The sequence below is a fragment of the Solea solea genome, chromosome 13 (assembly GCF_958295425.1).
Source record: "Solea solea chromosome 13, fSolSol10.1, whole genome shotgun sequence".
Lineage (NCBI taxonomy): Eukaryota > Metazoa > Chordata > Actinopteri > Pleuronectiformes > Soleidae > Solea > Solea solea.
The window spans coordinates 23717265-23729492 of NC_081146.1; the positions used below are offsets into that span (position 1 = coordinate 23717265).

A 12228-nucleotide genomic window follows, 5' to 3' on the forward strand; every position below is an offset into this window, starting at 1 on the left:
CCGTAGCTCCTCTGTGACATTTATTGGTTGTTCAGAATTGCATAGCCATGTAGACCATTGACTAATATATCAATCATCCAATTAGCAAAGCTTAGAATTTTTTTTTTTACAGGTGGCTCCAAGCTCAAGGAGAGTTGCCGTTTCTTTTGACCGTGAAAGTTGGATTGGACAATCGCAAACAGTTACATGAACCGTTACAAAATGAGTTTTAAACAAATTATTAAACAAAGGTTTTTGTGTTTTGTTTTTTTCAGTTTGCTTTCAGCTTGATAAATGGGAATCATTCCTGGTTTCTTTGCTGGTCCGTCACAGTTAACTGAATATATTTTGGTTTCTGGACCAAACGAGACATTTCAGGATGTCCTTATTTCGAGATTTGGGAAATGCCAATTTGACCACTAATTAAATCAATAAATGAAGAATTGACATTTTAATTGATGTTTTAACATCCTATATTATGTTATATTGTTATGTTATAATATAACCTTGACAATGGGACTCCTCTAAACCATTTAGACAAATGTAGTCAATTAAAGTCAGGTATAGTACAGTAAAATACCCAAATTAAAAATCAGAAGGAAATGAATATGAGTCATAGTAACAATGAAAGACTAAGAAGAGAGTCACATTTGTGACCCTTTTATTTGTATTGCTACTTGTGTCTCTCCAGAGTTCTTCATTAAACATTCATCTGGACTATAATATTCTTCTTCTTTTGAAGTAATTGTTTCACTTTCAGCCAGCAAGCTGTTAAATTATACAAGATGGTGTACTCCCAGCAGTGCTCACAGATGCAACTTTTTTTCAGAACTGCTGATATATCATATCAGGGCAGCAGTGTCGGGCTCAGCCAAGTCTTAATTTTAATACATTTCCAGGGGAAAACTATAATCATGAATAGGTTTGTTCTTAAAAAACGCCCTTAACTGAGACCCTGAAACCCAAATTTTACTTGTGATATTTGACGCCGCCTTATTTCATTTTGTCCTTTCACTGAAAAGAAAACGACTCAATTAAAGAATGCTTGTATTGTCATTGCACAAATAGAATAAAACAAACTGCCACAAAAAATGTAATCTAAAAATACCATAAATGCAGTTTAAATTGTCCTTACATGGTGCACAACCTTTATTGCACAATAAGAGGGAGGTGATTTGGTGATATTGCACATTATCCTTATTGATAGATTGTTTCTCTAGAGCTGTTTTCCAACATGCAAACGTTCAGAGCGCTGGTCTGGACAGTTTCCTGACTTTGGCGTTGAAGAAGAGAAGCAGCACAAGAGAAGATTTTCTGGGTCAGACACTTTATTCTGCAGTCGGATGAGCGCTCACCCTCTCGCTCGCGTTGAATTAACCAGAGCTTTTCCCGATGTGCCGACTTGGACGTTATCCAGACATTGACACGGGAACTTGCAGGAGACGTTTCTTTTTTTGGAAAATGTCCGGAGCAACTTTTGTGGACATTTGTGTTCTCACATGCACACAGCAGGCGCTCCCCTTCCAGGCAATTTGTGAAACATGTCTGGACTTCAGTGTGGGTGTGAAAGCTGGTTAGGTAAGAGGAATAGGAGCAAGAAAAAAAGAAAAAAAAAGGTTTTGTTAGTGGCTGAGTTTGTCATAATGGACGTGAGCGCAGCATGATCCCAACACGCTTCCAACACTGATCCCCAGAGCAGATCAGGCCCCCTGGAGTTTGGATCTGGGACGATGAGTGACTAAATCTTCTTACAGTGGGCTCAGTTGAGTAATCTAACTGCTGCCAGGGTGGTATTACCAGGTTGGGGTGGGTGCGTGGCAGTGCATAAAACCCCACCCAGTTAGTACTTTTAACATTTGGAATAAACGGTTGTTTCTGGTGCAGGACAAATCACTCATTCCCAGCATTCCCTTGCAGACATGCTGTGTGTGTGTGTGTAAACTTGCACAGGAGCTGACGTAACAGAGAGGTTGTGGTATTCTCTTCAAGTCTTCAAGTCCCACTGTTCTGGATTTATTTACCAAGTCAATAATAATAAAAAATGGAGTCATTCCACAAGTGTGAGGTTTGAAGAGTAGATGCATCTATAATTGATTCAGCAGATTACTTACATTGGCTCGAGGTAGTCCAAGCAAGGAAACGAGGAGAACCAGACACATGGTCCACTGGTTCAGAGGCCAGGCATTGATTTTTTTTTTCTTCTTAGACATGGCTCCAAGTTGTGGTTTTAAAATTGTTCTCATTGAAGGATAGTGTTTATGCATTTTATCTAGACTTGATCCCAAGCTGAAGTACTTTGGCCAGAGAAGGACTTTCTTTTTCTTCACCCCTCCCTTTGCTTCACTCAGTCAGAACATGTTAAACCCCCCCAATCACCCCCCCAACTATGGTTAGGACTCTATTTTGAGCCCTTTGTGCATAATTCAAAATGTTACACTAATTGTTTTACCTGCCGAGAGAGTTGCCAGACAGCAGTTGGTGACCACATGGTTGGAGTGCGGCCAAATCAGATCTCTCCAACAGTTCATCCATCCGTGTAATTTGTATCACTCAAAAAACAAAGGATGGAAAACATGTTGGCGTTGTATGAGCAGATGATCTACTGATCTACGTTACTGAAGCACTTCTGGGTTCCGGCTGTAAAGCATATACTCACTCTGCTAAATGAGTATAGATGCATTTAAGGGCAATTTGTAGTCCGGGAACTTAAAGTGCCTCAGTGAGTGATAGTCTGGAACCATTGTTGAGCCTGAGATGGAATTAGTTTTTCACTCTGCCTTAGCTGCCTTTTTGATGTTTTTTCCCAGGCGGTGCTGAAAGTTCAGAGTACACACAGGCACCCTGTCAATCACCAATTCTCACTATACTACTGGAACCAGAAAATAATGACCACATGCCCTATGGTATCGCGCTACCCAGGGTAAGGTTGTTATTGATACACTTCTCAGCAGTCGTGCTTTCCGTCCGGGGGCTTGTGGTCCCCTTGTCAAAACAAAGAGAACTCGAGAGCGAGGTAGAGGGAAAATAAGCTGGTGCTTTGCCTTAACCTTAACTGAACCATCACCAGCATGTGGCTGCCAGCTGGTTTGCATGCTAATCCAGAGGATGCTGCCTCGGCAAGTCTTCTTTGGCTCTGCCGCATGAAATGTGCTGTGTTTGAGGTCAAACCCTTCCCTGTCTCCACATGTCAGAGTTGGTCTGTGTGCGGATCCGGAGTCAGTGAGATCGTCACATGTCAGATGAGCATTTTCAACAAGCTTATTTTGGACCTTTATCGCCAACAATGTTCATGTTCAGTTATGAATGTGAGAGATAAAGGTTATCCAGGAACAATGGCCACTTAAATGAATCTGTTAGTGATGTCTTTAGCACAGATTAATCTGAGAACACATGTTTGTTTGTTTTTTATCTTAATTCTCAAATGCCAAGCAGCAGCAGCAGTTCTGTATCAAGCAGAAAACCAAATCTGTGCTACATGCTTCACGTTTGTGGTTGTCATCTTCAAAAGCTCAAAGCTGTCTTTTATTTTAAAATGTATCATTTTACATTTCAATCATCAATTTAAAGCTTAGAACAATAATGTTTTGCTCCTGATTTGTCCTTTCTTCCTCGTAAGTGACAATAAAACATGATACAACTTCTTTCTGGTTTGGAATTCATCCAAACGTTCGTCTCGCCCGTCGCAAAACTTTCATGTCATCCGTTAACAGCCGAATTCCCCGTGATGGTAAACGCAGCGTTACTCGTCTGTCATTTGAATTCATCGTTTTGATCCGTGAGAGTTTTCCAGAGGGAAAAATGCCGTGTCTGCTCAGAGAGGCTCAGGTTGCTTCACTGTTCTTCATTAAGTGTTGGACCAGACATGCATCTAATGGTCATCTCTTATTTTACATCCACAGATACACAGTGGGAAGTCTGAAGTCTCTGCCAACCCTGGTCACGCTGTGTTTGAGCACTGAGGTAAGGAATACTGTTTCTCTGTCAACTGTGTGCTGTGCAACTAAACGTTAAAAGGGAGTTCTATGGGAGCTTTGTAGAAATACTGCTACTGAAGCAGCTTTTTTAAATTACGCTTTGACTCAGTAACTTATCTGCTCATTTTAATCGAATTTCAGGAACTGTAATACTAGCTTTTTTTTAGAGTTTTGTTTCTATTAAACAAGGACAAAGTCATTTTGAGGTCAGTTGATTCAGTTAGTAAGATAAGCAACTGCTTTGTGCTCACTGTGTGTGTGTGTGTGTGTGTGTGTTTTTTAAGTTGCAAAATGCAAAACCGAGCTCCAGCGTATCAGACCAAAGCAAACGCAGCTGTGATCACGGGCATTACACGTGACGTGTCCGTAGCAACGAGAAAACACACATGCAGCGTTGCGTATGCATCAAATTTCTTGCCAGTTTGGGGGTGGAGGAGCACTTTCTTTGGAAGTAAAAGCAGGAGGTTACCTTCAGCTGGAGGCTTTCAACACTTTGTCTCCACGACTGAGCGGGCTTGATAGTCACCGCCTTTGTCGCCGTGTTTCAGGTGTAAACACGTGAACTGCTAATTATGACACGTCATCATTTCTGTCATTTTCTATCCGAGTTGTCTCCATTTTGTTGTCATTATAGTTGTCGTTGATGTTGTGCGCTACGGATGAAGAGTTGAGTTGAAGTAATTGCACGGTGTGGCAGTACAGAAAAGACACAATCCTCCCACTGGGATGTTTTTGGTTGTTTTTTTTTGCAGAAATGCTGCAAATTGCTTTGATTTATGGCTCAATGGTGGAGTCAATTTGTGGCCAAAACACTGCTGAGTAGGGGCGGGAATCGCCCGAGACATCATGATACGATTTCACCACTATATTGCAAAATTATGACTATTTGCGAAATGGTATATTGCAATAGTGAGTACTTGGCACCATGTAGTGGCCTGAAACGGGCTTTATCCTTCCACCGGAGGGTCACGGGCGGTTGCTGTTTCAACCTCACCTGACATAGAGAGATAGGCGGGGTACACTTTGGACCAGGGGTGTAAAACGTACAGCCCGTGAGCCAGAACCGGCCCACCAGAGGATCCAATCTGGCCGACAGGATGAATTTGTGAAAATTTGGCGTTATGATTAGATCATAATACTACATTTTTCAGTTCCAGCTACCTGTGACTAAATATTTCATGCATTTGCAGATCCACTGTGATCTCTAAGTTGTAATGCACATCTGTAATGGTAAACATAGCACTTATTTTTCACAAGAAATGTCAGGTTTTGTTCATTATATGTTCTGTAAAAAGATGCTTCATTAAATTAAATCGTTGTTTATAGGTTATTTTGCTGTTATTGTAGTGCTACGGCCCACTTGAGATCAAATTGCACTGTGAGAGTGAGTACTCTCACACCTACGGTCAATCTAGAGTGTCCAATTTACCTAATCCCCATATTGCATGTTGTGGGAGGAAACCAGAGAACCTGGAGAAAACCCACACAGGGAGAACATGCAAACTCCATGCAGGGTCTTCTTGCTGCAAAAATTCAATACCTGAAAAGTGTCACGTGGAATAATGATGAAACGAACACACCCAATTGAAAACTTCCTCTGTTGTGAGGATGTCGGTTGTAGCTGAAGTGGAAACGCCTGCTGAGACATGTCAGAAAGCTGTAGAATCACTGAGAAGGTGCACTGTGTCAGGCTGGGCATGTCCCCAGCGAGCGTGAATATGAACAGTAGAGGACGGGGGCCCCGAAGAGCACGGATGACATGACATCCTGTGGGACTCCTGGAAACAGATGGATGGCCAGATGCAGGCCTGCTGTGACCTTGGATGCATCTGAAGGTAAAAGCAGCAGAGATGCCTCAGAAAAGTGCGATGACTGACAAGAGCAGGCAGCAGTGATTCACACCTGTCTCGGCTCTATAGGACTTTGTTTGTGTGTGTGCCCATTGTATTGTGTTTCATTAGGGTGTGATCCGGCAATACAGTTAATTATCTTGGGTGTATACCTCATCGGAGAAGTTAACCTTTTGAATTTGGTTTTGTTTGGGAACAATAGACTTCATTTGAAATGGTTCCAGTGCACAGTTTTCGAGAAGGTGGTCAAGTTATTCATGTTACAGGTTTGTGCAACTTCTCTAAAGCGTGATTGGCACATATCGGCTTTTTTGTTTTCCAGGGAGTTTATCTTCCCAGCAAGGAATTAACACCACTTACAAACACAGCAAAAAAAACAAACTGCTACTGGAAATCAGCGGTGTGCTCATCAGACTGTCAGTATTCAAAATCAATGGATCAGATTTCAATCAAAACAACAGAAAATGAAGTGTGATGTGCTCCACAAACCCCAAATATCACAGCAATACTCCACTTAGCACCGCTGTGCTAATTCATTAACAGATTAGTTGTGATGACAGTATTTGACATGAAAAAGTGGTATCGAGCCATCCCTTCTAGGTATAAACGGTGCGAGAGTGTGCTTTATATTCCCTTTTTTTACATTGTTTGTTTCTCTAAACATGATGAATTTGTAACTGTCAGAATCCGTCTTCTCATAGCCATTCATCCTCCTGTTTTCAGATCCACTGTGCCGCTGTTACTCTGTTCTTCAGAAAGTGGAAATATTTCGGTTTGACTGGCATTTATGATTTGAGCCGAAAATAATTAACGCGAAAAGTAATTTTTATGCTCATTAAATAATCCAACGCTCAGTATAGCATCAGAAAACACTGGAGAATAAAAAAAGTTCAAATTTGCCAAAGCCCAAATTATCATATGCAAATTGCTCGTTTCGTGTGACCACGAGTTCAGCGCACAGACCTAATCAGACAAAGAAAACGTGCAAGCACTCAATGTCTTTGTGTTATTGTTTAGAAAACCACAGAAATGCTTTTTAATTCACACATTTGTTGCCAAATTATCTTCCCTCAATTAATCATGTTTAATCAGCCAACTGACCCAAACCCTCTGATGTTGATTTGGCCACTGAACACTCGTCACAACAGGTTCCATAGGTCTTTTTCTTGGATAGATTGAATTCTATACTTCTACATGTCTTGATTCAAATGTTTTAGAATGAATGGCGTCACTTTACGAGACTGGTTCCCCCAAAACGGCGGTCCCCAACTAAAAACGAAGTGTGTAAACATACAACTCACCATCCCGCTGATTTAAAATATGAGCCCTGAGCTTGTTTACCTCCTACGTGCCGGTCCCACCTGGGGTTAATGGGAGACAATGACATCCCAAGTTTGTTACATAAAGTCTACTCCGTAATTTGGTTTTGGTCGCGTCACTGCAGAAAACCCCACTTCACAAAGATAGGATGTTTGAAATGGGTATTCGGTGCTTTTTTTGGCAATCTCTGGATCGGTGTGTCATTGTGACAGATAGGGTCATAGTCGATTTTTATCCGTCATTTTATTATAGATTATTATGAAATAAAGTCCATCTAATAGTGTTTCATTTCCAAAACGATCCCACCCATCACAGGGCTTAAAACTTTCAGGCACAGAACTTTATTAAATGCTTTAAATTTGACGTTACACCAAAAAACAGAGGAGACGACATCGTAAACATGACATGGAATAAAAGAAACGTAGACAGAATGGACTGAGCCACGGTTTAGTGCCGTTAACATTGTGTAGTTGGGGATCTCAGCCCTAAAAGATGACTAAAAAAAACTGTCAGTCAATCAGTAAAGATCAATTATTTCATAATAACCCGTCAACATATTGTCACTCAAGTAATCTGAGGATGAGATAAATGCCTGCACCTTCCCAAGGCTCTGGGGAAATCTGGGGAAAAAAAGAAGATTCTCTTATTGGTTGTTCTATTAAGCAGCTGCATTTCCAAAGGCCCTTCAGTGGATAGTTTTAGGAGCATTTCAGCTGCGGTACTAGCTGCCTATACACAGCCAAGAAACCTAATACAGAGAGCGTGAGAATAAATAAAACGTGTGTCAATGCGGTGCCTTTTTGGAGATGAAGCGCTTTTGTGTGTCTGTACTCATCTGGTGTGAGGGGCTCAGGACAGAGAGCCTCCATTCCAAGACAACAGTGTTTATCTACTTGGGGAAAGTGGAAATGAGACTCGACAATTCTCTATTATTTTTCGACTGATCCCGCCCGCTGCAGATTTGTCTTCACTGTGCAAAGTGTTGATCTTCTGTTGGTACGAGAAAAGATGCATTTGTGACGCTGTGGCCACCGGCAGCCGTACACTGTGCAGGCCTCTGGGGCTTTAAGCGCAACAAAGGGAGAGGCCTGATCAGAGCGGGAGACTGGATGTTGAGGGCTGTGGGGGCGGGTGTGAGAAATGAAGAGGAGATGGAGGAGGGTCGAGGTGTCAGGCGTATAATTGGGGTGAGGAGATCTCCCGGGTGGATAGAGGGAAGCTTTATTAAGACCGCTCAAGTCTAGCTCTTCCTCGCACACAGACACACACCCGCATGGACCAATCTTCCATTTCCACCAGAGACTGTAACAACAAAGGGATGAAGGGCAAAGTCCTCAAGCTCCTTTCAGTCACAGATAAGACAAAAGACCCCATAACTTCAACAGCACTGATGGGCAGGCAGCAGCGTATGGATTTTTACCTTTTATTTCAAACAAGTCCGTTTGCTCCTGCAGCCTAACGAGGGTGCTGTTACTTATTGATACCGTTTTGTATCGGGATGATGTAGATTTTGTGTCAGAAATGCGTTCGGTCGTCTAACGGCGCATCCGACGGTCGCTCGATAACCTCTCCTGAATTCGCTTTGTCGGCGATGATGTAACGACTCCTTTTTGACGCCTTTTGAGGGAATCCTTACCATTTTCACTCGGGGATGATCTGATGATGGCTTGTCAAATGTCAAGGTTGTTTTGAACCCGCAAACCTTTTTGTCTTGAGAATCCTTCACTTGATTTCACTAATTAACTGCTCAGATTTGGGCGGCCAATAACTAAAGGTCATTATGAATATACATCATGTTTTTTAAGACAACAATTACATCCTCTTTGAGTCTGGAAATGAAAATTGTAGTTTATACTCGTCTACACAAATACACGGCGTTCAAAATACACCGAAGGAGAAGAACATCTCTCCAGGACGACTTCCCCGTGACTGATGGTATCACGTCTGACGGGGAGATTAGAAGCGTAGCTGCCTACCGTCCTCCCTTTTATGTTGAAATGTTGTTCTGGGGTCAGTGAAGTTAAGCCTTTGCAGATGCAGGACCACTTTTGGTCGGGTATTCTGCAAAAGGTGTACCATCTCCAAGAAGAAGCAGAATTAGTGAGTGATGTAAGAGAAAGACTTTGGAGTTGGTGAAGGAGGCAGGTGCTGTATGGGTTAGAAGTGGCCTCCTGAAGAGCCCAGCTGTAAATTGGGTTCTGTGGAAGTCAGAGGGGGGGAAAGGGGGCTGTAGGTGTGTTCTCTGCTTCCTTAGTAGCTTGTTAATCCCCCACAGCTCTGGCTGGAGGGTGTTTCTTGTGCCTATATGGCCAATGTGGAAAAATGGCACTTCTCCTGCAGCCCTCTTCGACCCTCTTTCCCCCCTCAGTCCTGCAGGGCTCAGCTAATCCTCTGCCTGGTCGTGGCCGGGGGATTGTGGGCTTTTTCAAAGCCCTTTGCTGGCTGGACTTCAAAGTTCCAGAGGGTTACAAGGATTTTAGGAGGTGGGAGAAAATGAGGTCCACTGCAAAGCAAAGAGTGCGCGAGGTTCACCTCAGCTGTGCCATTCCTGAGGTAATACTGAGAAATCTGTGATCTCAGAGAGAGAGTGGTGGTTGATTGGAAAGACAGGCCCAGGGACATTCTCTGAACATCAGTTACAGATTTCTTTTTTTTCTTTTTCATTATCCAAACGAGACGCTGTAAGCTTTTATGTCTTTGCAGCTCCTCTTTGTTTACAATGTCAAATGGCAGACCTCCTGCCATGTTTTGAATTAAAAAAAAAAAAAAAAATTTGTTGCCAAATAGAGTTGAGACACAAATTAGTTTGACTCCCCCCCACTGTTCAGAAGGTTAATTCAGTAGTTCAGTCGACAACTTTTCAGGGTTCGCAGCTTCACAGGAAGCCTGGCTGACTCTGAATGATTTAAACACATTTTTCAAATCCCAGATATTTGTTTTTACTTCAGTTATCTTGAATAAATACTAAATAATAAAGTTTCTGATATAAAAATAAACCGCTGTCCCAATTTGCTTGAAAACCTCAAATTAAACACAGTGCAAATTCAAGGTTCACCGAAATCTACTGAGCTAAGACGCAGGAGGTCCATCTCGCATGGCAACAACGTTGTGACATCACATTAATGGAAAGTCTACTTTCACCCTGTCGAGACAGTACCAGATAAATCAGGCCTGGTGGTGTTAAAGTTGTTGGACCCGGTCATGTAGGGTTAGAGTGAGGCTGGCACTGCTTGACACGGTGCTTAAAAAAACAAGTGAATCTTCTCCACACAACACCATTTGTTACATTTGGGCAGTATGTCGTCTGGTAACATCAGTTAAGGGCTTTTGCAGCTAAGGAACTTCCCTTGCGGTTGTTTAGAGTGGCTAAATGGCGAGATGTGCAGTGTTATTGCGGTAAAAAAAGTAACAGGAGTTCAAAACGTCTTTGTGCCAAAAGAAACACAAGAGAGTCGCCTTTTAAACGTCATGGTTTCACCCATATGCCAAGAATATCATCCGGCGTGTCTCTTGTGTTTATATTATGGCCTGGACTAAATAGAGCTAATTAAATAAGTGTCTCAATCGCTTGCAAAAAAAAGTTCATTCATTTAAAGCTGTGATTACATGAATTTACGACTATAGAGTCAACAAATAAATCTGATTGTGTGCTATGCTAATTATTGTAAGTGGGCCCGGGGATTAGACGTGATCCTGCTTAAAGTTCACGTTGTGTGCCGTTAACATATGGTTGGAAGATACACACACACACACACATATTCTCTCATCATGGATTCCCTCGCTCCCTTATCCTAACATTAACTATCACAACTAATCCATTAACCCTTAAACCCAATTCTAACCCTCAAAAATCCGCTTTTTAAAGTTGTGAGGACCAGTCGAAATGTTCTCACAAGGTCAAAATCACATCCTCACAATAATGGCTTTGAATTAAAATCACACACACACACACAAACACACACAGACTCACAATCACTTAACATTTGAGCGTGAGATGTCGGTAAGCCATTTAAAGCCTTCACCCCGAGCTAACCCCTCAATGCTTAGTTAGCTTTGACTCACCAGTGACGATGATGTCATTAACGATGAGGTTCCTCTGTAGCCGCTGGGGTCTGTGGAATTGGGATTTCTCTTAATGCTCACTTCTAATGTCGTTTAGATCATATCAGTGTAGGAGTGCAGTCAGACCTGGGGTTTGTTTACTTAGCTCCTGATCTGTAGATGATAACTTTGGTGTGTGTTTTTTTTTTTAATGCGGTCGATTCAGCCTCCCGATGTTCAAACACACTGTCTTGGAGCACAGTCGCACTCCTCGTTTGCACTTTTTACTTCTTTGTTTTTTTATTTTGTGGTGGAATCAGGACTGCAACTAATGGGGATTTGGTTCCTTGTTCAGGTTTTAATCATTAATCACTTAGTTTGTAAGTAGTCATGATTGGATAATAGATTTCCCAGTGTTCAAGCTCGGGAAGTTGCTCTGTTTTAGGCGGATGCCGCTAAAATCGGAAGATAAATGAGCTCATAGCTGTGGCTCAAAGTTATCTGAGAAGTAACAAATACAACAACATGGAGAAAAACTGATAAATAATCATTTGTTGGACCTGTCAGCCCTAATTGGATTTGTTTTGCCCATCAGTTTTTTTTTTTACTCATCGCGACAGAGCTGAGACGATCGGTTGAGTGACAAACCCATTGATATATTAATAGGGAGTTTATTTAATCAGGTTTGCCCGTCCTTTTTTTGCTTTTCCCCCCGTCACACAGAGTGCTTGGTAGTAAAGCGAAATGTCTGCCCGCTGGTTACATGCAACGATCGATGCATCACAAGGCCGTGGCAAATTCTATTGGGCATTTTTAACCATTTCCTGTCATTTTTTATTTGAAACGATCAGCGGAGAAAACAGTTCTCAGACTAGACGATAACTAATAAGCAAAGATAATAAATTATTGACGGCTGCCGCTGCCGCTCGACAGCGGATGGGCGAGTCCTTCCTGTCCGTGTGCTCTCCTCCCTGACAAGACAGTGAAGGCCGACTCTATTGACCATAAAAGACGGTGGTTTATGGGCTCGGTTGCTGCAGTAGGTGGTTATTGATCAGGAGCTT

At 42.2% G+C, this 12228-nt stretch overlaps 1 protein-coding gene across 2 annotated transcripts in view; it reads left to right on the forward strand.

The window, feature by feature from the left end:
* sema6e (sema domain, transmembrane domain (TM), and cytoplasmic domain, (semaphorin) 6E) overlaps positions 1 to 12228 on the forward strand; it is a 171836-nt gene that overhangs the window by 16923 nt on the left and 142685 nt on the right. For both annotated transcript variants that reach the window (XM_058647097.1, XM_058647099.1), the window contains exon 2: positions 3879 to 3939. The gene's annotated coding sequence lies outside the window, so the exon portion shown is untranslated. The remainder of the gene's footprint in view (positions 1 to 3878; positions 3940 to 12228) is intronic.